The sequence below is a fragment of the Callithrix jacchus genome, chromosome 9, assembly GCF_049354715.1.
Source record: "Callithrix jacchus isolate 240 chromosome 9, calJac240_pri, whole genome shotgun sequence".
NCBI lineage: Eukaryota > Metazoa > Chordata > Mammalia > Primates > Cebidae > Callithrix > Callithrix jacchus.
Window position 1 is genome coordinate 23,703,446 of NC_133510.1, and position 25,329 is coordinate 23,728,774.

At 39.2% G+C, this 25,329-nt stretch overlaps 1 long non-coding RNA gene and 1 pseudogene across 7 annotated transcripts in view; one reads left to right on the forward strand and one right to left on the reverse strand.

The window, feature by feature from the left end:
• Positions 1 to 24,874, reverse strand: part of LOC144577867 (uncharacterized) — a 48,484-nt gene extending 23,610 nt beyond the window's left edge. For 2 of the 7 annotated variants that reach the window (XR_013522648.1, XR_013522644.1), the window contains exon 1: positions 24,624 to 24,874. This is a non-coding gene — a long non-coding RNA (uncharacterized LOC144577867). The remainder of the gene's footprint in view (positions 1 to 24,623) is intronic. The other 5 variants (XR_013522649.1, XR_013522643.1, XR_013522645.1 and 2 more) reach the window with 4 other exon arrangements.
• On the forward strand, positions 7,367 to 8,200 carry LOC100410232 (protein FAM76A pseudogene; annotated as a pseudogene).
• Positions 24,875 to 25,329: the final 455 nt, after the last annotated feature.

Below are 25,329 nucleotides of genomic sequence, written 5' to 3' on the forward strand. Positions count from 1 at the left end.
ATCCTTTAATTGTTTTAATAATAAAGTACACTGCTAATTATGTAAGGCTTTTGGCCTTGCATTCCAAAAGATGTACTCACATTTTCTTTGTATATGTTGTAAAAATTAATGTACACTTAAAAAGATAATATGACTTTTTTAAACAAACGCACCTTGTCACCTAAGTTCAAATGTATTTTACCGTGTTCATGGTCATCTCAGAACACTACTCACTTAAAGATCAGCCATTATTCACAGTATTTTTCTCTTCATTTGAAACTGTTTTCTAAGTCTGTGCACATACAGGCAGGCAGACACGCTTCTAAATATCCTCAATGGTGACAAATTTCATAATTTGAAAGTCAATTTTAGCCATTTTCATTATTTCAGAGAGACATTTATAGCCAATTCTGGTGAATAAAAAAAAGATGATGAATCTTGGTATAAAATGTGATTAGAGAGTAATGAGTTGGATGTTTTAGTCAGGCTTGCAAACAATTCAAAAGACAATTTTGAGAGAGGAAGTTTTTCCAAAATGTTTTGAACAATGGCATCATTGGAAAAGAGGTTTTGCTTCTCTGGGTGACAATTTTGAAAACAACATTAATATGAATGCATAAATTATGGTGCAATCGTTGTTTTCAAAAATCAAACTCTGTACTTTTCAATCATACCCTGCAAATATTAAATAGAGCAAATATACATTTTTCCTTTAGATGACTATGTATGTGTATGCTGAAGCGTCCACTGGGTAAAACTAACCATAACTTGATTTGCAAAATATTATACCTAATATAAACTTAACATAACCATTTTAATCTTTCAAAAAAGATGGCATGCAATTGTTTTAAAACCTTATTTTCATTGTCAGATATTTACAGCAAGCCCCAATCTGTAGGCTTCTATAAACTTTTTTCTCCTATTAACAGTAAAAATCTGTCAAGAGCTCACTGTGGGATTATGCACAAAAGCTGCAAATTTAAACAAGGTGCGATCTTACACCTTTTCACACATTATTGTATCATGCTGCACCAGAACACTAATGTATGCACAGTTCCAAAATATTACTGCACAGCCTTGAAAACTACTAATGTCCTGACAAGAGCACCTTTCCAAAGCTGCTGCTTTAATATTACACTCTGGTAAAAGGTTGCTTTCATGATTTGTATTTTACAATGGGAAAAAAATGAAGAAGTGTTCATGACATTGCATCACAATTCTGAGGCTTTATTTTTTAGTAGACCTTCATAGTTATAAAAGTTGTTTCATCAATATGACTATGCCAATTGGACTCAATACTATTTAATCGACTCGATTAAGGAACAAGTGTGTTTTTTCCTTAGCTGCCCTACTTTCCTTTAAGTTGCATTTGAATTATTGATGAAATTGCAATAAAGCATTTCTTTGTTACACATAGTTTAGAAGTAAAGAAGGATGTTTCATGGTTAATTTTTAGCCTCACAAGGATAAAATAAACACACGTTGTCCTTTCAAAGAAAGTCAATAGCATGGTACAAGCTTAAAAGAATGACTTTTCTTTTTTTCCTATTGTTTTGAGAGCATAATGTGCTGAAACAGTGAACATAAATACAAATGTAAAAGGAGAAAAGGGTAAAAGAGTAGAGTATAGAAAAGTCTGTTCCAGGTCTTCCTGGGCGATAAAAAGATTTAACCTATGATAAATTTAGGCTCTGCTTTACCTCTAGTATTTCAAAGACCCATTTAGTCACATAGCAGGCCACGGAAAACAGCACAATGAGTAGTTTTCAGAATAAGAACATTTCTTATTTAGGCTACTCTGATCACTACCTGATGTCCCTTCATTCCTTTTTCCAAACGACAGCCAGAATAATCTTTTTAAATCACAATTCTGGATATTTTCTTTACTCTCCAATGCTTTTCTGATTAAAAACCCAAAGGCTTAAGAGTACCAACAAGACTCTACTTGATATGACTGCTGCCTCCTCCAACCTTATTCTTCACAGCCTTGGCCCTTCTTTTTTATGCTCTGCCCACACTGTTCTCCTGGTCCCTTAACAGTCCAAGATTTAGCCCATTGCAGAGATTTGTACATGCTGTTCCCCAATCCCTACTCACCCACAACTTCTCCACCTAGTTGGCCTTTAGTGCTTTTCTTACCATACCCCAAATGGCTCGTCCTCCTGAAAGCCTTCTGGGACTTCCAGAATAAATCCAGCTACTATATATCTCCTTATAGCTGCCTGTACTTTTCTTCCATAATGCACTCACTAGCACTTATCACTATACATATTTATAGTCCAACGTTCTTAGCCAACCTACATTCCCCAAGTCTCCAGAGAAACTAATGTGCTCCATTTCTTCTGCAAAGCATACAATAGGCCTATGTGGCACCCTAATGGCAAAAAGGCTCCTCTACTAACCCACACAATCCTGCTCTCACCACTTTGTCTGTTTCATCCCAAGTCTGTTTATGTCATTTGTTATTATAATCATATAAATTAATTAAATATGACATAATGAGGGAAATATAAGGGCCAAAATGAATGTTTTATTGACACCAAATTGCATGCTTTGGAAAGAATAAAGGAAAACTGTTTATAAAAACCACCATATTAGGTGTCAACTTCATAACATTGTGATGAAAACTTTTTAAAACTGGCAAATTCTGCACTTAGATTGCTTGCTAAATGCCTTTAGGCTCTCCGGCCATTTTTAATAAATCAAAACTAAGAACTGCTCACTATATATTAAGGGTGTGGCTTCACCAAGAAGATAATAAGGGTCATTACTCAGGAGATCCATACATAAGTCTGAGTTCTACACCGATTACTTGCCAAATGGTGAACATAGATGAACAATAAAACACTGATAAATTAATAAAGCACACAAGTTACAAATAATAAAATGTTTAATATAAATACCATTTCTTTAAGATTCTATGTGTTCATAATTTTTAAAAGAATGAACAATCCAGCTACCACTCTCAACAATACTGGAGGACAGAGCATCTCTCTAGGCTATTGGTACGGTCAGCTGACTCACCTCCATCTTCCTCACTAGACTGGAAGCTCCATAAGGGCAGGAACCAAATCTCTTCTGCTTACCATTGTAGCCCCCTTACTCGATTCATACGTGACCAAAAATGGACTTTCAATAAAAAATGTTTGAATGAATGAATAAGAAGTTAAGATTAATCAAATACAACATTGTTTATTTTAAATTACTATGAAGATCAACAGGTGGCTGGTCATGGTGGCTCACATCTGTAATCCCAGCACTTTTGGAGGCCAAGGCAGGATGATCATTTGAGGTCAGGAGTTCCAGACCAGCCCAGTCAACATGGTGAAACTCCATCTCTACCACAAAATACAAATGTTACCCAGGCATAGTGGCATGAGTGTGTGGGCTATGCTACTCAGGAGGCTGAGGTGGGAAAATCACTTGAACCTAGGAAGCAGAGGTTGCAGTGAACTGGGATTACACCACTGCACTCCAGCCTGGGTGACACTCTCAAAAAAATTCAAAAAATCAATATGCAAATGCAAATAGTTATAAAGAAATTAAGAATAAGTAAGGATAGAGTCACTTGAAGATTTTAAGTCATAATATTGTTCTGAGAGACATCTACACTCTTCACTAAATAATGGAAAGATCATTTGTATGTATAGTTTTAAAGAATCTTAATTTTTATTATTTTAAAGATAGCATGCTAGCATAAAAAGGTTCTGCCTTTTAACTTATTAACTATATTTAAGATTATGTGATTAGGTTTCCTTGGGGATTGAACCATGATTACCATATCCTTATTAAGATATCTATATAATGGTTCCAAATCCAGCTGCCTTTTAATTTTATCTATAATGAAAAGTAATAATAATGCTACCTGAAATGTATTTATCATCTTACTTCCAAGAAATTTAAAGCAGACAATATCTTGGGAGTAGATACTGTTAAATATAAAAAAAGAGAACATAACTGAAATGGATTTTTATTAGCAAAATAAAAGATTTTAATAAGGAAGCTATCTTAAGTTCAGGCACAAGATGACTATAGGATAATTCTTATAAACGAGGCTGAGTTTTACCAGAAAAATGCGTATAAACATTTAAAACTCCAAAAAGATGGGAAAGAAATTATTGTATTTATGGAAGGTATTGTCTTTTCAGTTTTTCTATTGTAGAGATGACACTAATAAAGATATCTTTTCATTATTGCAGTTAACTGATTTATATATTAATAAATCTGAAAAAATAAAACAATGAAAGAACATTCAAAAGCATTCTGGGATATAAGGCAGGATATGGGTCATAAATTAGTGCCAGATATACAGAGGGGTAATAGTGTCAGTGTGGCCCCAACCTTTATGTTAATTTTGGGGAATTGCTAAACAGGAGGAAACATTAATTCATTATGACCCCGGCTAGCGCAACCACACGCACAGATATACGTGCACATGCATACACTCACACATTCCCTCCCTGATTTCGGAAAACATTTTAAAGCAACCCAATTCTATTCTAAAACCTAATTTTTCTTCAGTTCACTTTTTTAAGACTTGGAGCTCATACTACTTCATTTAAATAGCTGCATACGTCAGCCCCATTAAATTGCCAAATTTTGCCTACAATGCACTTTGTCCCTATTTGGTACATAACTTATGCTTTAGAAATCTAGTTCAGTAGTATTCAAAGTGGGTGCACACAGAAGAAAAAGTCCAATGGCGTATTAGAAGAAAATATTATGGCTTCTAATTACATTTCTCATTTTATAGATATTCTTTATTTCCCAGTTATCTTATCCCTTTTCTATGTATTTGCCATTAGTAGAGTGATATATTTTTTATTGATGGTTTACATATATATCAGAAAAATTAGGCAAGTACTGACTTAGATGCCCACCTGGGAACCTGAAAAAACCTAGGACTACACTTTCCAGTTGATTACCTCTTGTCCGCTGAGCAACATTATACCCAGTACACAAAGAGACCCCATCACCACTACCATATGTCTAGGTCCAACCAGCTGTCCTACCACCAATTAAAATGTTGCCTTGACATGGGGAGGGGAACATCACACACTGGGGTCTGTTGGGGGATGGGAGGCTAGGGAAGGGACAGCAGGGGGCAGGGAGGTTGGGGAGGTATAACACTGGGAGAAATGCCTGATGTAGGTGACGGGAGGGGATGGAAACAGCAAACCACCATGGCATGTGTGTACCTATGCAGCAATCCTGCAAGATCTGCACATGTGCCCCAGAACTTACAGTACAATCGAAATAAATAAATAAACCAATAAAATGTTGCCTTGGTTTCATTCCATAAAGAAATTTTTCTCCAATGCCAGAAATTCAAGATGATCTACAAGGTTTTATTTGTTAATATAATTACTAATAGATTGCCACTGGGGCCCTCATTTTCACAACAGGAAGAAGTTAATGTTAATGCTCTGCTCTCTCTTGTTTTACCATTTTGTCACACATAAGTTTTCATGTGCTTGAGGAAATGGACTATGAATTGCATTGTCTAATATTTAGCTAAATTAACCCTCATGAAATGGACAAGGGGTTTAAAAAGATTTCCTTCTCAAAAAAAAGGACAGATTTTCAAGTAATACTAATAATGCAAATATAAGTGAACCCAGGAAAATGGCAGAATTGCATCTCATGGGCCAAGTGCTAGCTCTCTGGCATCTGCATTTTAGAATTCTAAAAAATAGAGAAGTTATCAGACAGGTTGTTTGCAGTGGTGGGGTGCTCAGCGGCACTTGCTGTGCCAGCCGCCAGGAATATTGGCTGCTGGAGGCTTCCAGCTCAGTGCCTTACCAAGAATAGCCCTAGCTTACAGTTGTGGCCTCTCCACAGGGATGGCCCACATCCCACCTGATGTTCAATTGCAAATGCCTGGCTCTGGCTCTGGGTCTCCTTTCAGAATATCTCTGAACAGTCATCCAGTTCCAGAGCTTCCCATGGGCAAGCTGAAGCCTCAACTGCATCACAGTCAACATCTCCCGTCTGTCCTTTTCCCTCACCCCCTCACAGGTGCTGTCCCTGCAAACCCTCCCAGAAACTCACTGCATGCAATCTACATATCAGAGTGGGTCGGTCTCCAGGAAACTTTGATATGGCTGTTAGAACCACCATCGTTCAACCTGGACCTTGCTCTTGGTGTTTATTGGGCCCTGAATATTAACTAAAATAGCAACACATGTATATAAACTATGAATGTGCATTTCTGGGCATGTGCGTGTATTCTGGGGGATCTGTGCTCTAACAATTTGCCTGATGGAGTACCCCTAAAATATTAATATGTCACTGGACATGCAAAGACAGCATTTTAACTGCTGACTTAAGGAGCTAGTTTTTTATTTTTTGCTTACTCTGTTATTCATTCACAAGCAAAACAGACCCCATTACTTAACGGTGTAAGTTTCCCCATGGCCTACATGACAGAATCTAGTGTGTATGAGTCTGTAATAAAAAGATTACCTTGATCTAACCGCTGCCTACCATCACAGCCTCATCTCAGCCAGTCCTGCCCTGACTAACACCAGACTATCTGTAATACCGCGAACACAACATGCTATCTCTCACTGCCATGCCTCTTCACTCAGATTGTCCTCTCTTATTGGAACACTCCCACTTTCTCAGAGCACCACTCCTTGCTTTGCTTAGCTGAACTCATAGCCTTAGCAAGGATAGGTTGGTGGGAGCAGAATGTCCAAGGGCAGGGAATAAGTGGCTACTCCATCTGCACAAAAGGTAAGAAATCTAACTGATGAAAAGTTGGTGAGCCTTTTATCACCTGAATCCAACAACTGTAAATTCTACCAGAAATAAAATGGTCCTTGCACGAGGGCTGACTTCCCCCAGGGCCCGCTCTGGATATGCTGCCTACCTGGTAAACCATGGCTCAGGAATTCCAGTAAACACTGAGTGCTTCTGGTAAAACATTGGAAGGTTTGGACACAGGCCTTTGCTAACTCCAGGAAACAAAATAAGTTATATTTTTTTTTAAAAAAGCAAAGTAATCAGTATGTGATATGCACAGAAATACACACACAATATTTACATAGTCAAAGTAACTGTTACTAAACTGATTTAACAACAACAAAAAAGAAATTATATTGGAACAATAGGAGAAAAAATGTGTGGTTTTAGGAAGCGGATGTAGGAGGAGTGTAGTATAAGGAGCCAAATAGTGGAAGTCAACTGATATCTAACATTTTTTTAATCAAAAAAAAAAAAAAAAACAAACAAAACCAGTAGTAAACATTTTACTTAGAAATACAGAATTGGGCCCGCCTGCCGCAACCAGCAGCCTGCCGCCGCCGCCGCCGGGTTGTGCTTCAGACTGTCAGATAAATAGGCGGGCGGGCCAGCGGGGCGGTGAGAGCGGCCGGGGCCAGACATGGCGGCGCTCTACTCCTGCACCAAGTGCCACCAGCGCTTTCCTTTAGAGGCGCTGTCTCAGGGGCAGCAGCTGTGCAAGGAATGTCGGATTGCACACTCTGTTGTGAAGTGCACCTACTGCAGGACTGAGTACCAGCAAGAGAGTAAAACCAATACAATATGCAAGAAATGTGCTCAGAATGTGCAGATGGGAACGGTAGATGGGAAATTGCTGGCTGTGCACACTTTCATACAAGCGGGTCCTTCAGAAGACCAAAGAGCAGAGGAAACACCTGAGTAGCTCTTCTCGTGCTGACCACCAGGAGAAGGAGCAGTATAGTCGCCTGAGTGGTGGTGGCCATTATAACAGCCAGAAAACACTTTCTACATATTCAACTCAAAATGAAATCCCAAAGAAAAAGTCCACGTTTGAGTCAATCACAACTAATGGAGACAGCTTCTCCCCAGACCTGGCTCTGGACTCACCAGACACTGACCACTTTGTCATCATTGCCTAACTGAAGGAAGAAGTAGCTACCCTAAAGAAGATGTTGCATCAAAAGGATCAAATGATTTTAGAGAAAGAGAAGAAGATTACAGAGGTGAAGGCTGATTTTCAGTACCAGGAATCACAGATGAGAGCCAAAATGAACCAGATGGAGAAAACCGACAAAGAAGTCACAGAACAATTGCAGGCCAAAAACCTAGAGCTCCTGAATCAGGCAGCTGCCTTGTCCGAGAGCAAGAAGTCAGAGAAGTCAGGAGCTATAACCTCTCCGTAACAGACCTCAAGGAGGCTCCCTAGCAACAGCAAATGGAGTTGTCCAGGGTTAGGGTTGGAGACCTGGCTGTTCTGTGGAAATTACGAGCTCTCTTAAGAAATCTGTTTTATTACAGTTATCCTTCTTTGTGTGATTGCAGTGGGCTGAATGGAAACACCTGGTTTGTGCTGTTATGACTGCATGCTTGAGTGTTTGAGATTTCAAGCTCGATCTCTTTCTCTCACTATTAGGACTTTTCTTTTTTTCTTTCTCTTCTCTGTCTTTATTTTGGGTCTCCTTTTTTTTTTTTTTGTGGTAGTCACTGCTCAATGTAATGTGCAGATTTTTTTTTTTTGTCTCTCATTGCAACCTGCCATACCCATGAGCAAACAGTTTGGCATTAATTATATATCACTGCCACCTTCTGAACTTTGAAAACTGCCACCTTCAGACTTGGTATAATGGAAGAGGCTTTCTCTCTCCAACAAACCTTTTGCTTCAGGGTATACTCTTGAGTTTTTTTTCCAGATATATTATGTATGAACTTTGTACCATGTATAGGCAGAGTTTTATTTATTTTTTAATAAAAGAAACTTTTTCTTGATAAAGGAGTAATGGTAGCCTAGCTAGTTCTTGTAAAAGTGATGCCTCTTGAAAAAAAAAAACAGTCCTATTCACTAGCTTTTAGTAAAAGAATCTGATCTTTTCTTTCTTGTTACCTTGGAGTCTTAAAAATGGATTGCTAAGGTGAAACAATTCAATGCATAAGTATGGAGCTAAGTGCCTTTTGGGGGATTTCTTGGAAGAGCATTTATGGAGATACTTAAGGGAGGTAGCAAAGATTTGAACTGTCTGTCTTTTTAAGTAAGGGCAGAAAGCAAGGTTGTCCAGGTTGTACTGGGCACTTCTCTCCCCACCCCTTTCCTGATTGTTTTGTGTGATTGATTTTAAATTTTCATACTGCCACTTCTTTAAAAAAAATCCTTTATTTGCTTATATCAGTTGTTTACTGGGCTGCTGTCAGAGAATCTTTTTTTTACATGAGCAGATTAAAAATAGAATAAGATGGCTTGGCATGGTGGCTCACACCTGTAATCCCAGCACTTTGGGAGGTCGAGGCAGGTGGATCATTTGAGGTCAGGAGTTTGAAACCAGCCTGGCCAACATGGTGAAACCCTGTCTCTACTAAAAAAATACAAAAATTGGCCAGACCTGGTGGCACACACCTGTAATCCCAGCTACTTGGTAGGCTGAGGCAGGAGAATTGCTCGAACCTGGGTGGCGGAGCTTGCAATGAGCTGAGATTGCAACACTGCACTCCAGCCTGGGAGATGGAGTGAGACTCCGCCTCAAAGAAAACAAAAAAAGGAATAATATTTGAACTACAGAACATTTTTAGGGTCAGCATGAGCTGCTCAAGTAAGGACTCTGAGTCTGATTTGGAAAAGTGGTATCACTGTACCTTCTCCCCACTCCTCACCCACCTGCACCTGTACACTCCCTGCTTTTAATGGAAATGTACTGAAAACAGTTGCTTCTTAGAAGTGTGTTGCCTCAGCCAGTTATGTGTGCCCTGTCTTCCCTTCTTAATCCTGTAGGCACATGGATTTGCTTTTCCAGGAAAGGAGATAGATTTACATTTCTAGGCATACTCTCAGGTCCTCTATGTGATGTTTGTGAAACGAATGAGGGTGTGTCATGTATGCCATGAAACAACAAAACCAACTACCCTAGAATCATTTATGCAGGGAGTACTAGAGTTAGAAGTAATAATCAGGGCAGATAACATTTGTATCTCAGTCTACCAAAAAATTGTAGCACTAAATTTAACTTCTAGGCATTTCCTGGAAGCAATGCTCTAATTTGTGATAGCATTCTCATAAATGAGTCATGAACAAATTGGACAGAGATGTGGAAATGATGGTTTTCTTCTGATAAAAGATACAGTGGACCATGTCGCTTATGTATCACCCTACTAGGGGATACAATTTTCCCTTCTAAGCAAGGGAAATGGCAGTGCTAAATAGTTTTGTAAAGTTTTTGAATGAGAAACTTTTAGGTAAAGATAAACTATCATAATATTTTTCAGATGCATTTGCACTGACTATGGGGGAAAAACTAGGGGGAAAATGACAGTCATGGTTTTTTTTATTTTAAGGACTGAAATTCTGTTACATGATGTATGACAATATAAAAACACACATTTAGTTTTATACTAAATCTTTTATTAAGGTGTTGGCATTTAATATAAAGCAAATTTACACATTTTCTAACTTTCCATAAGTTCCAAAAAGGGAAAGAAGAAACCTCAGTCTTGAAATTTTGATTTTTAAAAATCGTGACACTGTTTTACCATGAAATTGAGTAGTTAACTTTTGGTAACACCTTTTGTTTCTTTGTATGTTTATAATAATGGACATTTTAAAACACAGGAGTGTTTTGGTTTGTACACACTTTGACAAATGTGTGTTAATAAAAATTCATATTGCAAAGGATATGAACAGACACTTTACAAAAGAAGACATACATGAGGCCAACAAACATATGAAAAAATGCTCATCATCACTGGTCATTAGAGAAATGCAAATCAAAACTACATTGAGATACCATCTCACACCAATTAGAATGGCGATCATTAAAAAATCTGGAGACAACAGATGCTGGAGAGGATGTGGAGAAATAGGAACACTTTTACACTGCTGGTGGGAGTGTAAATTAGTTCAACCATTGCGGAAGACAGTGTGGCGATTCCCCAAGGACCTAAAAATAGAAATTCCATTTGACCCAGCAATCCCATTACTGGGTATATATCCAGAGGATTATAAATCATTCTACTATAAGGACAGATGCACACGAGTGTTCATTGCAGCACTGTTTACAATAGCAAAGACCGGGGACCAACCCAAATGCCCATCGATGATAGACTGGACAGGGAAAATGTGGCACATATACACCATGGAATATTATGCAGCCATCACAAACGATGAGTTCGTGTCCTTTGTAGGGACATGGATGAACCTGGAGATCATCATTCTCAGTAAACTGACACAAGAACAGAACATGAAATACCGCATGTTCTCACTCATAGGCGGGTGTTGAACAATGAGAACACATGGAACAGGGAGGGGAGCACTACACAGTGGGGTCTGTTGGGGGGAATAGGGGAGGAACAGTGGGGGGTGGGGAGTTGGGGAGAGATAGCATGGGGAGAAATGCCAGATATAGGTGAAGGGGAGGAAGGCAGCAAATCACACTGCCACGTGTGTACCTATGCAACTATCTTGCATGTTCTTCACATGTACCCCAAAACATAAAATGCAATAAAAAAATAAATAAAATTAAATTAAATTAAACAAAAGAAATACAGAATTGAAAGTAGTAGGAATGGAGTGGGTAGAGTTGTCAGTAGAACAAAAATGCTCTCGTATTATTTAGCCTTGGGTTTTCTATTATGTGCACACATTATTTTAATAGGTACTTAACTGATTAATAAAATACTCAGCTCAGGCATCAGTCATCTTAGAAAACCTTCCCCAACCTCTCTTTGGTGCTCTCAAAATATTCTATCTGGAGTTATCTCTTTACCATTATACTTATCACAATAACAAATAACCAGTTTCTGTTACTAGCTCCTCTATCAACTTGAAGTTCTTACAGACAAGTATCAAAATGTATTTAGACAGTATTTGTATCCCCTGGCAGAAATGAGACTTAAATTCAACAAATATTCACAGAGCTGCAAGTAGACAAAAGTAGTAATAAGACACAGGGTTCCGACTTCAAGGAATTAAGTTTAAACTATAAACTGTTATTGTATGCTGGGATTCATTATGTGCCAGAGATTATTTTAAGTACTTTGCATTCATTCTGTCACTAATTCCTCATAATGGTTTTAGAAAGTAAATACAATTATACCCATTCTGCAGATGAGGAATCAGACTCAGAGGGCTTAAGTAAATAACCCAGCTAGAAAGGAAACTTCAAAACAGCAGTGTAATATTGAGCTACAGCATTGATATCCCTTGACACAAACTCACAATATATATCTCTCAGGAGACAAGACGTGCTCATGACATGATTACAATACGCTACAATAGATGTCAAAAGCCATAAAGGTAGTTACAGACATAAGTGTCATAATATCAGAGTAAGAGATATTCAGCTAGTATATTCGATGAGAATGCCGGGAAAGAGTAAAATTTAATTTGTAAATTAAGGGATGGGTAGGATTTTAGAATATCTATATGAGGGAGAAGAGCCATATAAAAGGAAGACATAAAGAGATGAAGGCAAATATGTATATGTAGACAGTAGGCACTATATGTTCGGTGTCAAATTTCTCCCCACCCGCAGAGTCCCTGGGAACTAGCAGTATGGATTTAAGCACCTACTTTTTAAAGCTGTGAAACATGGAAACAATGGGAGATTACCAGAGGGAGCATCTCAATTGGTTAGTGGAATGGGAATGAAGGGTGGTACAAAGCATCTGAAACAGCGTGTTTGTTTCTGAAATCCTTCTTCTTGCCTTCCTCTCTAACACTATTGCCATAGTCCAAGCCACCATGTTTCTCTGTGTGAATCATTTCAATAGCCTCCTTTCCAGCTCACCCATATCCATTATTCCTGCCTCTCTGAAATGTGATCCACAGGCTAGGCACAAATTGTATTGTCCTCTTGAGAAACCTCAGTGAGTTTTTCATCACCCTTTTATGAAGACTCAATTCTATAACATAGCTGAGAAGGCTTAATGATCTGATCCCAATGTCTCTCTACAACCCCATCTCCATCGATTTCCCTTCCACTCTGCTTTACCCATGCTACCCTTCTAATTCTAAGAACACACTCTTTTCCCTCCCTCTTGGAACCCTTACACATGCTATTCCTTCCACCTTGAAAGATTTTTTTTCTCCTGTCCTTATTACCTCATTAGCCATCTTTAAAATGTGACATCTTCATGGACTCATCCTCTAACTGCTCCTCCCCCAAATACATCAGAAACCTCTCTCGTATGCTGTATAATCTTCTGTGAAATACAGTTCCACAATTTGCAATCATAAATGATAATTATTTGATTGAGGTTTATCTTCCCTAATAGACTTTAATTCCCCGTGTGCAAAATATATGCCTGTTCCACACACCACTGAATCTCTAGCATTTAACATGGTGTCTGGCTCATAATAGGTGCTTCATAAACATTTACTGATTACTGAATGAATGAAGAAACAACAAAAAAAAGAGAAAGCAAAAACAGAAAGCAAAGTGGATTGGGAACCAAGGAAAGTCAGTTGATGAGGAGATTTAAAGCAGATAGAAAAAGTAATCCTGGAAGAAGTCCATGAGTTGGACAGGGCCAAGTGTCAGAAGTGGCTTTTGTGCAATGGCATGGCTTCTGTATGAGCATTCTGAGAAGAGTTAATAGGGCTGACATGTTGCAGATAGTCTGGGGGTCATCTGAGAAGCTCTTTTCAGCTTGAGCCAGATCACAAGCAAATTATTCTTGAAAGGAAGGTCTCAAACATGAGGCTGAAAAGACAGAGTTGGAGATATTGTAGAGCCCTTAAAAACCAGCCTTCAGAATCTTAGTCACTGTATGGTAGGCTTAGTCACATGTGTTTTAGGCACTCTGAATGTTTGAGAAATATTTCTAAATATTAATAGCATGTCAGGAGGATTGGCCTGATAGCAGTAAATAGAGCAGACTGTAGGGACAGATACTAGTTTGGGGAACTTTGCAGTGATTCAGGGTGAAAGAGGTGAGTATAGAAGAAAGGGGAAAATGCAAGCGTCATTTTGAGGGATGACTTAACGGACTTAAAATGTTTTCTGTGTTACAATGAGCAAGAGCCCAGACTTCGGCATCATCCCACTCTGTGTTCAAATCTCAGCTATGCCACTTGCTACCTATGCTACTTCGAGCAAGCTCAGTCTTCTTGGCTGTGTAATGGGATAGCATCTGTACCCATGTCAGAGTTATTAGGAAAATTCAATAAAAATAAACTGCTTAGCACAATGTCTAGCAACAATAATTTATCAATCAACATCAATGCCAACTGTGCTTTCAAGTGAGACAGGAGCAGGGGTGCCATGATGGTATGCCAGGGAGGAAACGGTTTTTGGCGGACAGGTCTTGATAAGAAGGCCATCATAAGAAGACAGCCATCTATGTTGTTAACTCCGATCTTCTTTATAACCCATTTACCTTTCTGGCTTCTGCTCCGGACTCTGGCCAAATACAACCTCTGCTGACTCTTTTAGAGACCTCATCTTTCAAACAGTTTGAGCCATTTCTAAACTTTTGCCTGTGACATTTATTTCCAATTTGCCTTCTTATTTCTAACCCTGCCCCCAGAAGCAATCCTAGATACTAAACTGCATGGCTAAATACACCACTTCTCTCTTCTGAAGAAATGTCAGAAAGATTATTTTGAAAATAAGTGCAAAGTTAAACTTGGTTTCTTTCTTTCTCTCTCTCTCTTTCTTTCTTTTTGAGACAGAGTCTTGCTCTGTTGCCAGGCACCAGGCTGGAGTGCAGTGGTGCCATCTCGGCTCACTGCAACCTCCGCCACCTGGGTTCAAGCAATTCTCCTGCCTCAGCCTCCCAAGTAGCTAGGACTACAGGCGTGCGCCACCATGCCCAGCTAATTTTTATATTTTTTAGCAGAGATGGGGTTTCACCATGTTAGCCAGGATGGTCACAATCTCTTGACCTCGTGATCCACCCACCTCAGCCTCCCGAAGTGAGACACAGCGCCTGGCCAAACTTGGTTTTTAAGAGTTAACAGAGAATGATTACTCTTTTTCCTCCAAGGATAGGTAATAGCATCAGATTCTGAAATTAAGCACAGCAGGAAGAAAGAGCCTGCATAGATTTCACAGAGTATCACAGGCCTCTGCAATAAAGCACTTAAAAATGCCTTGTATTGCTAATTCTTTACACAACCTCCTTTTATTTCCAAAGAAGTATGCAGGGCTTGAGCTATGAGACATGCATTGACGTTAACATTACACTGCTTGAATTAGAGCCATTTTTCTACTAAAACTCAGGCTGCGTTTAGAATTACTTTTTACCTTTCCCTCTGCCCCATATATCTTCCAGATCAAATGAATGGTTTGTCTCTTCCAACAATGCTGAACCAACTTTTGCAGTCATTACCTTAGCAAACATCCTTCCCCTCAAGATTCCAATAACCAGGCCTTGACCTGTATGGGAAATCTGCCTGCTTAAAGATCTCTGGATCACATGTCACTCTGGGAATTCTAAGTGAACGAGGGCGACTCTCTTCTTAGGCTGCTTTCAAGCTCCCATCTCCCCCCAGCGCCAAGCCAATACTCTTCATTCATTCATTGAATTATTCATCAAATACTTATTAAATAGCTAATATTAGCAAGACACTGTGCTGGGCACCCTGGTGGATTTTCATAACAGTAAAATGAAAGTGGAGTTGGCCACAAAGCACTGCTCAGTGACAGACAGACAATCAGATGCAGACCTTACTGAACCTGAAATAGATTGTCTAAGAATGTGCGGTTTTATGAAGATTTATTATTTTCACGATCGCCAGTCTATTGGCTAGCATTTGTAAAGGTTTAGCTTCTCTCTTTACAAGATATTTTTGTATAATGTAAATGCTTTCTTTCCTCCGTCTATGCAGAAGCTCTGTTATTTGTTCAATAAATATTTGTTGAGTGCTACGATCATATGGAAAACAAAACAGATCACAGGGAGAACAAATAGACAAGGTCCGTATCCTCATGTAGTACTGTTACCCCAATATAACAGACACAGTGGACTCACGTTTTGATCCCATACAAACCTCAGGCTATTGTTTTTCATTGTTTATTTGTTTGCATAAAAAGCACTTTCCTGTAAGGACCCTATTAGCCTAATTAAAACCCTGTCCTGGTGTTATCTCACCAGGACTCCTTTTCGGCCTATTCTTTCTCGCTTTCTCTATCCATAGTAATCATAATCAAACTATCCTAGTCTGTTTTCTACACACTGCTCTCTCCTTCTGTGTGTTTTTATTCATTTATTAAACAAACATCATTAGGCACCCACTATGTCCCAGACACTGCATTATTTGGGGTACAGAGCTGGATAAACGGATCAACCTCTTGTCTTCCATCTACTTAGTCTCCTTCAGTTTGACTTGTTAAAAAGTTATTTCCAAGGCTAGAATACATATATCTGGCCCCATGGCCCCCTTCCCCACACCCCAACCCCTAGATTCCTTATGTCAGGGTCCCCTCACTCTTGACTTTAAGCGTGCTAATGTTTTATACACTCAAATTACTAAAGGCTCTTACAATTTTATTTTAGAACTCCTAAAACCACATTATCAAAAAAAGTCTTTCTAGCAGTCCAACAATCAGTTGTGCTTTATCTTGGCACTACCACTATTCTGTGAGCATCTAACTTAAATTCCATGTGCCATACATATATAACCTACTACCAAACTAGATCAATGAAATTTTTTACCACTGATTCTCAAACTTTTATGTGCAAAAGAATCACCAGTCATGCTTGTTAAAAAAGCAGGGTTACAGGGCTACACCCACAGAGATTCAGGTTCTATATGTCTGGGATGAGACCCAGAAAGGCCTATTTTTAACAAATATCCCAATGGTTTTCAACTAACTGACTGGATGATCACCTTTGAGAAACACCGTTCTGCAGTTTCCTTTGATGTCAGTTTTTATGTATTCAGAACCTCTGCTCAAAGTCATAAAATATTGCCCCTTAAGTAGAAGCAACATGCATCTGTGTGTTCAATGAAGATTTTTTTTGGTGACTATATGGACTAGTGGATACTTGATAATAAGCAATATTTAGAAATGGCTTATAGGCCGGGCACAGTGGCTCATACCTGTAATCCCAACACTTTGGGAGGCCAAGGAGGCAGATCACTTGAGCTCAGGAATTCAAGACCAGCCTGGGCAACAAGGTAAAACCCCATCTCTACATAAAATTTAAAGCAAATTAGCTCGGCATGATGGCACATGCCTGTGGTCCCAGCTACTCAGGAGGCTGAGGTGGAGGATCACTTGAGCTCGGGCAGTTGAGGCTGCAGTGAGCCATGATTGCACCATTGCACTCCAGCCTGGGTAGCAGAGTGAGACCTTGACAAAAAAAGCAAGAAAGCAAGCGAGAAAGAAAGAAGGAAGAAGAAAAATCACTTTGCAGCTCAGACATGGCTTTCAAAAACCATTTCATTTCTTCCTCCTGTCTCGTGTGATAGGCGGGTATAGTGAGTGCTCCCATTTTACGGAAAGAAATCCCTCACCAACACCTTGTGCTGGAAGAGAGTATAAGTGGCAGAATCAAATAGACTGAAATTCAGGCAATGACTATCCTGCTCACTAGAACTGAGGAAGATGGGCAAATCACTTGACCATTGGAGTCTGTTGTTCATCTGTGACAAGACGCTAATATCCATCTGATAGGAGGGCTGGGAGGGTTAAGTGAGATTATCCATGTACAGCATCTAGCATCCCACCTGGAACACAGTAAACACTCAACAGCTGTTCACTTTCCTACCTCCCCATCATGCAGCCTTGACTCAACACGAAACTCATCTTGCAAACTGTGCTCACTCAGCAATCATGTATGCTCTCGCTGCTCTGTTCCAGGCATTATGATTCTGCTAGGCCTACAAGTCAATGTCCTCAGGGAACTTACCTTCTAACTGGAAATTCTTTATGTCAGCCTGTGGTTACCCCTTTCAAACCAGGCAGCAATGTATTTAGCACACCTTTCACTTCATGCAGTGAGACCAACACAAGGCAGATTGGACAGTGGTGCCATGAAAATACAGAATTTGTGGTAAGAGAAAGGTTAAGAAAAGCACAGCAAGGAGTGCTAGGTAAAAGGACACAGGAAGAGAAGAGCTTCTGGGTGGCCCCAAGAAGCATCTAAAAATAAATAGAATCAAATTCTATGAAATGTCTTTACATGCTGGTAGATCTCTATCTGTTAGTTTCATGTGCATTAAAATGATCACTTTGTTTCCGGGTTAGATATAGAAAAGACACTTCTAATCAGTTAGTAGAGAAGGTATGTGGCGATGAGGCTGAGAATGAAGTAAGAAAATTCAAGACACAATTATAAGAAATAGTATGCACATCTTCAAAAGCAGTTCCCAGTGCAAGAGTACACTGATGAGACTGATTCTGCCAGACACCTGTGAGAGTGCCAGTGGTACAGAGGAGCACCAAGCATCACAAGAACTAGCGTGCAAACCAGGCTACTCCCAATAGTACCCATCAAACAATGTCAGCTCTCAGTAGTCCGGAATTACACTGGTACATCTAGGCAGAAGATTTTGCCGTAGTTCTTAAACCAGAATGGGGATGAGCCAGCAGCTGTGGAAGGCATAAACCTGCCACAGTGGAAGATTAAATCCGAAGTTCAGTGAGGCACACCATCCAGGAAACACACTGTCAAAGTACGAACATCTTTTTCCTTTGCTCTCACAAATGTTAAGTTTGTCAGCTTTTTAAAGTAGAGACATCAAAGCACCCTGCGCTCACTCTTCAGGAAAAAACTATGCCAAAACTTCACAGTAAGCAGTCCTTATCCTGGGCACAGATTCCCTACAGGAGTCCCTTGTCTGAAGAACGTGTCAAAAATTAGCTCTCTTTTCCTGCCTCCCATCCTCCTTGGCTTCCAAAGTTGTCCCAGGGCCAGTTTCCCACAGTACAACACACAGAACCACCTAAAAATCTGGGTCAAAATATTAGGGGTCCCAGGAAACCTACTGAAACACACAGACTAAGTTGATGTCTTCTTGTATCCAAAAAGAAAGCTTCCTTGCATACACAAAAGTATTGCTCTCAATCACAATCCTGGTTACCAGTCTGACTGAGTCTAAATGATGTGGTCTTCATCCTCCACCGCAACCACCTCCCCCCGACTCTGGCCCAAAAAGATAGCAACAACTCACTTCTCAGTCCAATAACGTCTTCTCTCAGATGTTGTTCTCCCAGTGGGTAGAAGAATGAACTACTGCAATGCCACCAGCTCCTCTACAGTTTCTTTTAATTTAAAGTTACAACAGGGGGGAAGAGAAAAGACTTTCTATTAAGGGACAACTCCCTGAAGGGGCTCTTAGCTGACAATAGAAGGACTGCTCATGGCAGTGATCAAATCTAAGGCAACGAAGTGCTGGTGGCTCTGTGACTCATCACAGCAGGAGCTCGCGCTGAGGGCCACTTGAGTTCAGTGCTTTGTGGTGCTGCCAGTTGGTTCAGGAACAGTAACACAGGGGAGCAAAGACGTGCAAGGTGTTTGAGGCTTAAGATAAAATGCAGACTTCCAGTGCGTTGCTACTCAACTGAATAGAAAACCTAGAGAGGTAAGGAAATGAAGAGAGTTCTGCCTCATGCTTTAGGGCAAGTTACCTGAAGATGGTCAAGGTCAGTTGGTATAGCTGGTATACAGTTTATACTCTGATTAAAAAAACTAAGGATTAATGGATGAGAAATGAACCGAGTTATTTTTAAATAAGCATTAAAGATGGTTGCTTGCATAAACAATGCCTTCCAATTATATAAAATATCCATTATTTAAATATATTTACAATAACCTGATAAAATGCATCTATACCTTTCAGATGCATTTTGTGAGTACACTGCAAAGAGTGCAATATACATTGGGCATTTCCTCCAGGCTACAAACAGTACTATGGACTTAGAGAGGATCTCATAAAACCTCATTTAATTCCAATTAGTGAGGTGATACTGCCATTACACTCATTTTGCAATTGAGGAAAATAAAGCTCAAAGAAACTCAAAACTCAAAGAGGTCTCAAAGAAATTGCTAGGTCTTGTGTGTGTAAGTGTGAGTGTGTGTTTGTAGTATGTGTGTGTGTGTGTTTGAGAGAGAGAGAGAGAGAGAGGTTCACCTATCTAAAGCAAGTAAAGTACTACTAAACTGGGCTATACAGATTAAGAGAGAGAGAGAGAGAGAGAGAGAGAGAGAGGTTCACCTATCAAAAGCAAGTAAAGTACTACTAAACTGGACTACACAGATTGAGAAAGAGAGAGAGAGTGAGAGAGAGAGAGGTTCAGCCGTCCAAAGCAAGGTAATACTAAACTAAACTGGGCTATACTGCCAAACCACAGGTATACCACTCAGATCTCCTGTTTTGAGAGTGTAATTGACTTACTTCCCCAACTGCTTCCCCTATAGCTCTAGCACCACTTAGGCACAGAGGCCATGCTTCCTGCAGCTGCTCCCAGCCAATGACTGACAGTGATGAATCCTGATACAGGCCATTCTTTCAAGATAGATGACTATTCCTTCTATTGGCTGACTCTTATTTGCCTAGCCAAACCTTTCATAGACTACACTATAGTCAAGCTTCTTCCTACTCAGTCCTCTTCCCTTCCCCGTCTCCTTGCGTGAGTGTCAACCTTGCCTCATGGTCAAAAGGCCCTCCTGGCCTTGTTCTGCTTTCTCCCCTGATAAAATTCTTACATGTCTAATCTCTTGGCATCTGTTTCTTGAGGAACCCCAATTAATGCAAAAAATACATTTATTTGCTGTTTTAAGAAGGCTTTCCTTTATCTTTGCTCAGTTATACTTATAGACAAATTCTGTTTCAGTAAGAAGAGAAAACAACCACTAATTTCTCCATGTTACTTTATGTCACCTCTTCAAACCAGGCAATGGAATATTTATGGTGCCTTTTTCCTTGGACCCAATTTAAATAAACAAACCAACCTACAAGTTTCTCTTTGAAGGAGTGTTGACCCCAGAGAGCAAAACATTGAAAAATCAGATGAATTTCTTTTTCCACAAAAGCTTTCTCCTTATCCACAGGTACTATAACTTAATATAATGCAGAGGTGAATGATTATCAATGGATTAAATCTCAATAAATTTTTACTAGTTCATATTTGCTCACAGGAAATCAAAAAGATAACAAGGGGAGAAATCTACAGAATTAGGCCCTGAAGTTTTTATTTATCCTTACCTATTATGTAGGGTAAAAATGTTACTTACTGAAGGAGCACTTATGTGAATAAAAGATAGAATTCACACTTGCGCCAGGCGCGGTGGCACGCGCCTGTAATCCCAGCACTCTGGGAGGCCGAGGAGGGTGGATCATCAGGTCAAGAGGTCGAGACCATCCTAGTCAACATGGTGAAACCTCGTCTCTACTAAAAATACAAAAAATTAGCTGGGCACAGTGTGCGTGCCTGTAATCCCAGCTACTCAGGAGGCTGAGGCAGGAGAATTGCCTGAACCCAGGAGGCGGAGGTTGCGGTGAGCCGAGATCGCGCCATTGCACTCCAGTCTGGGTAACAAGAGCGAAACTCCATCTCAAAAAAAAAAAAAGAATTCACACTTGCACCAAATACAGCATCTTAATAAAATCACATTGTCAGAGATCATATATAGACATTCACTGAATCACTATGTTAAAGTGTTGATCTCAGCCTCAAGAAAGTGATACATTTTTTTCTTCTTAGACTCAAATAATTTCAAAGTAAGTACAAAATGAGGCTTCAAACATTAATGATCAGAACCTAGACTTGACTGGGAGAGAGAGCTGAGCGTAGCTAACATTTATTGAGCACCTAGTTCATGACAGACACTATACTAGGCATTTCACACATAGAATCTAATATAATCCAAACAATATCCCTCTAAGAAGAGCATCAGAATTTGCAGCTTAAGAGGTTAATAAAAAAGGAGGTAGAACCCTGAAATCTCTAAATAAAGTTTTGGATGAATCACAGACCTACAATGAAAAACTCCAAATGAGATAGCCTTTCTCCTGTCCCAGGTCTTCCCGAATTCCCTCACCGCCAACAGTTTAATTGGTGTTGAAGTAGGAAAAAAGTGCCTTAAGTTGCCAGAGACTATGAACTGGATGTCAAACTACCGTCTGCTCATCCCTATGACTACTGTATTATTTGTACCCTATGTACATGGAATATCATATAACCATAGAGTAGTTGAAAGACATGCAGCTGAGCATCAGAGATATAATCAAGTCTTAGTTTGGGGGTGTTTTGTTCTTACTTATCATGCACTTTAAGCAATAGAAAATGAACGGACTTACACTTGCAGACTTCAATGCTACCATCACTATTACTCCCCAGGACACATGTTTATGGCTCAGTTTTTAAAGATGGTTATTTACTGGTTACTTGCATGTATTCAACTTTTTCCTAATTTTATCAATATGCTGCCCCAACTGAATGTCATCCTTAACTGCAAGTAAAACCATTAGTTGCCTGTAAGGTATGACTTGAGTGGGACTGAAAAAGTCCTCATGCTTATAAATATTTCTTCCTGGAAGCTTTCCTTGATACCTGTAATTGCAACAAGTTTATCTCCATGGAATAAGCTTCAAGAATGATAGCAGTAATATCCTGTAGTTTGAGAATTAAACCATACTGAGCTATTAATAACTTGAAATTAATTAGCTATGAGCCAGAGGGTAAAGGGGGCAAAAGGGGCAGGAATTCAGTAGGTAAAATGGACTGTCGAGGGCCATTCCAGAAGGTCAGGATCCTCACTGGGAAAGCATTCAAAAGTCTCACGCAGGCAGCTAAAGGAGCAGAGCTCTGGAGAAAACAACCCCCAAAAAATTCCCCTGACTCACAGTTAGCCTATATTTGACCTTGACTCAATTTTAAAGACAAGGAAATTGAATTTGGTAAAATTTATTAAATAGTCCTATTGAAATGTCCCCATATGGCCTGGCTAAAAGGAACTAGAAGTGCCTGATTGTCTGCCCTATGACTGAGCCTGAAGCACTTCATTTCTCCACTCTTCAATATCAGAATTCATCATATTTAAGCAAAAGGTTAGATCTTTGCTTCATATTTTTAAAAACTTCATTTTACTCTTTTATTAATGGCAACTTTTCATGTAGATGAACTCATGGTTAATTTAAGATCATTAAATTACTTCTCCACATTGGAAATCCCTCTCATAAATATTAGGTATGAGTGATTATTTACGTTACATCACACACATAAAATAAACAACAAAGACTCCACTCACATTTGGGAATCATTTACTATTCCAACTCCCCAAGCTCCCCCAAATGGGAAATGGAATAACCAGGCTGATCATAATTGAATTAAGAACCATAATTCTTTAATTCATTCATCAAATTGAGGCATTTGGAACAGTTTAGTTACAGAGTTGTTTAGACAGTTTTGTGTGGTGTTTTTTAAGATAAACCAAAATACCTTTCTGAAATAAGTTTCAGATCCCAAATCACTAACATGAAAACCAAATGTAGACAATTTACAAATGGCTGTTTTAAGACAATGTTTGAAACAAAATTGGACTTTTATTTCATTAACTATCTACAAATCTAAGTTCAGGATATAGTTTATTTGAAACAGCCAAGCACTTTCTTCGCCTTTAAAATAAATCTTCATTTCTCAGAGTAAAAAGTTGTGACCAGCATGTGAGGGAATGCATTTGACTTCAGGCCTAGACATATAAGTTTCCAGGTAACTCTCAAAACTCTAATTATAGCATTCTCTACCGTTGAAGTTGACAGGATATTGGGTGAATCATCCAGGTTATGCCAATCAATTGCATCCAACAATTATACCTGCTGGAAATCTAAACAGTGTTCAACATTAGAACTGTCTGTTATTTGAAATCCAGTGTATTTTAGGATTTTAGGAAACATAAATTTCGTCCTGTAAGTTTTTAAATATATATAATCTGAACATACCCTCAAATCAATGATTACTTATCACTCAGGAAAAGAACAGAGCTTTTTCAAGAAGGCAGTTCATCCCTGTAAGTATGATACCATATTTAAAACCTGCTTTGTAAGTTAAAAAAAAAAATCCTTAAGCATTTAAATTCATTCCTTTAACTAGAAAAGAAAAATTTAGAAATTTAAATTCTCCTTATCACTCATAACTCGCCCCCACTGAGGACAACCAAAAAGATGCCAACATACCTGAGCATAAACTTCACTCTTTTGCTATTTACTATTTATATACTCCACAGATAGCATCTTTCTAAGTGTATATTCATTTTTTTGTTTCACCAAACCACGTGTCAGTCTAAACAGGATGTGCACTTACAGGTTCTAGAACTAAGTTAATTTGAATTAGCCATTGGACTTGAAATGCCTAGTTATTTACCAAAGAGGTTTGGGAGTTTTGAATTCTGTATACAACATGCCATTCAATCAGAACTGTTTAAGCTCAACAACAAAACTACAAGGTTTCCCTACTAACAATTGAAGTTTTTCCTGTATTAAGAGTTATATTTGCAAGTCTGTGTCAAATTGGATCAATACTACCCATTCAAAAGGCTACAAAATGAATTTTTTTAAACCCACAGCAAACAAAAAACTGTTGATTCTTCAGGAATAAGGTTGTTAGAAGAGAAGACCACTAGAAAGAAAGGTGCGGGAGAGAAAAAATTTCAAGAGAGCATGCTACTATGTAATTAACACAAATAACTAAATAATTATGCACATCCCCCCCCCCGCCACAATTAAATGTTTTTAAACAACTCACGTGATGAAAGATCTACCTTTTAGGCAAACAAAAGCAATCCCTAGCAGTTTAAGTGTTGTAGTGGCCAGAGCATACAAAGTCAACACGGGTCTTTATTGCAGGCGGCCACGGAGGACTCTTTCCAAGCCCAAAAGGAGGGTGTCAAGACCTTTTATACCCGTAAAACCACCTCGGGAGTGAGGGTGAGGGGCAGGGGTGGAGGTGAGGGGCTTCAGACGTTCTGAGGGCTACTGGATTCTGTAAATCACCTCCTGGGCGGAGATGAGCGTGAGTGGCTCTGGACATTCCAGTGGATTCCTGGGCGAAGATGAGGATGAGGGGCTCTGGACTCTCCGAGGGCCAGGGGACTTTTTGACATTCTGATTGTTACTTAAGTGGTTCACAAAAGTCAAGATTAGCATTTGTTTACACACTGTCTGGGTAGGGTGGAAATGACAGTTACTTATTCACATTTGGGTTATAGAGAGCAGTTTCAACCGAAAGCTGAGGTATGGCTGAAGTATGCAGTTTTATGGGGCTTTTACCGTGTCACATAAGGATTTAAGGCTGTATTGCATCAGTTTTAAGTGATGCTTATGATTTTTATCTTGTATAGTTCTGAAGAATAAACAGTTAATGGCATAATTTGCAGAACTTTGCACAGTGCCTAAAAGAACTTCCACTGTAAGTACTTATGATTTTAAATCATTGTGGCTGAATTTATCTA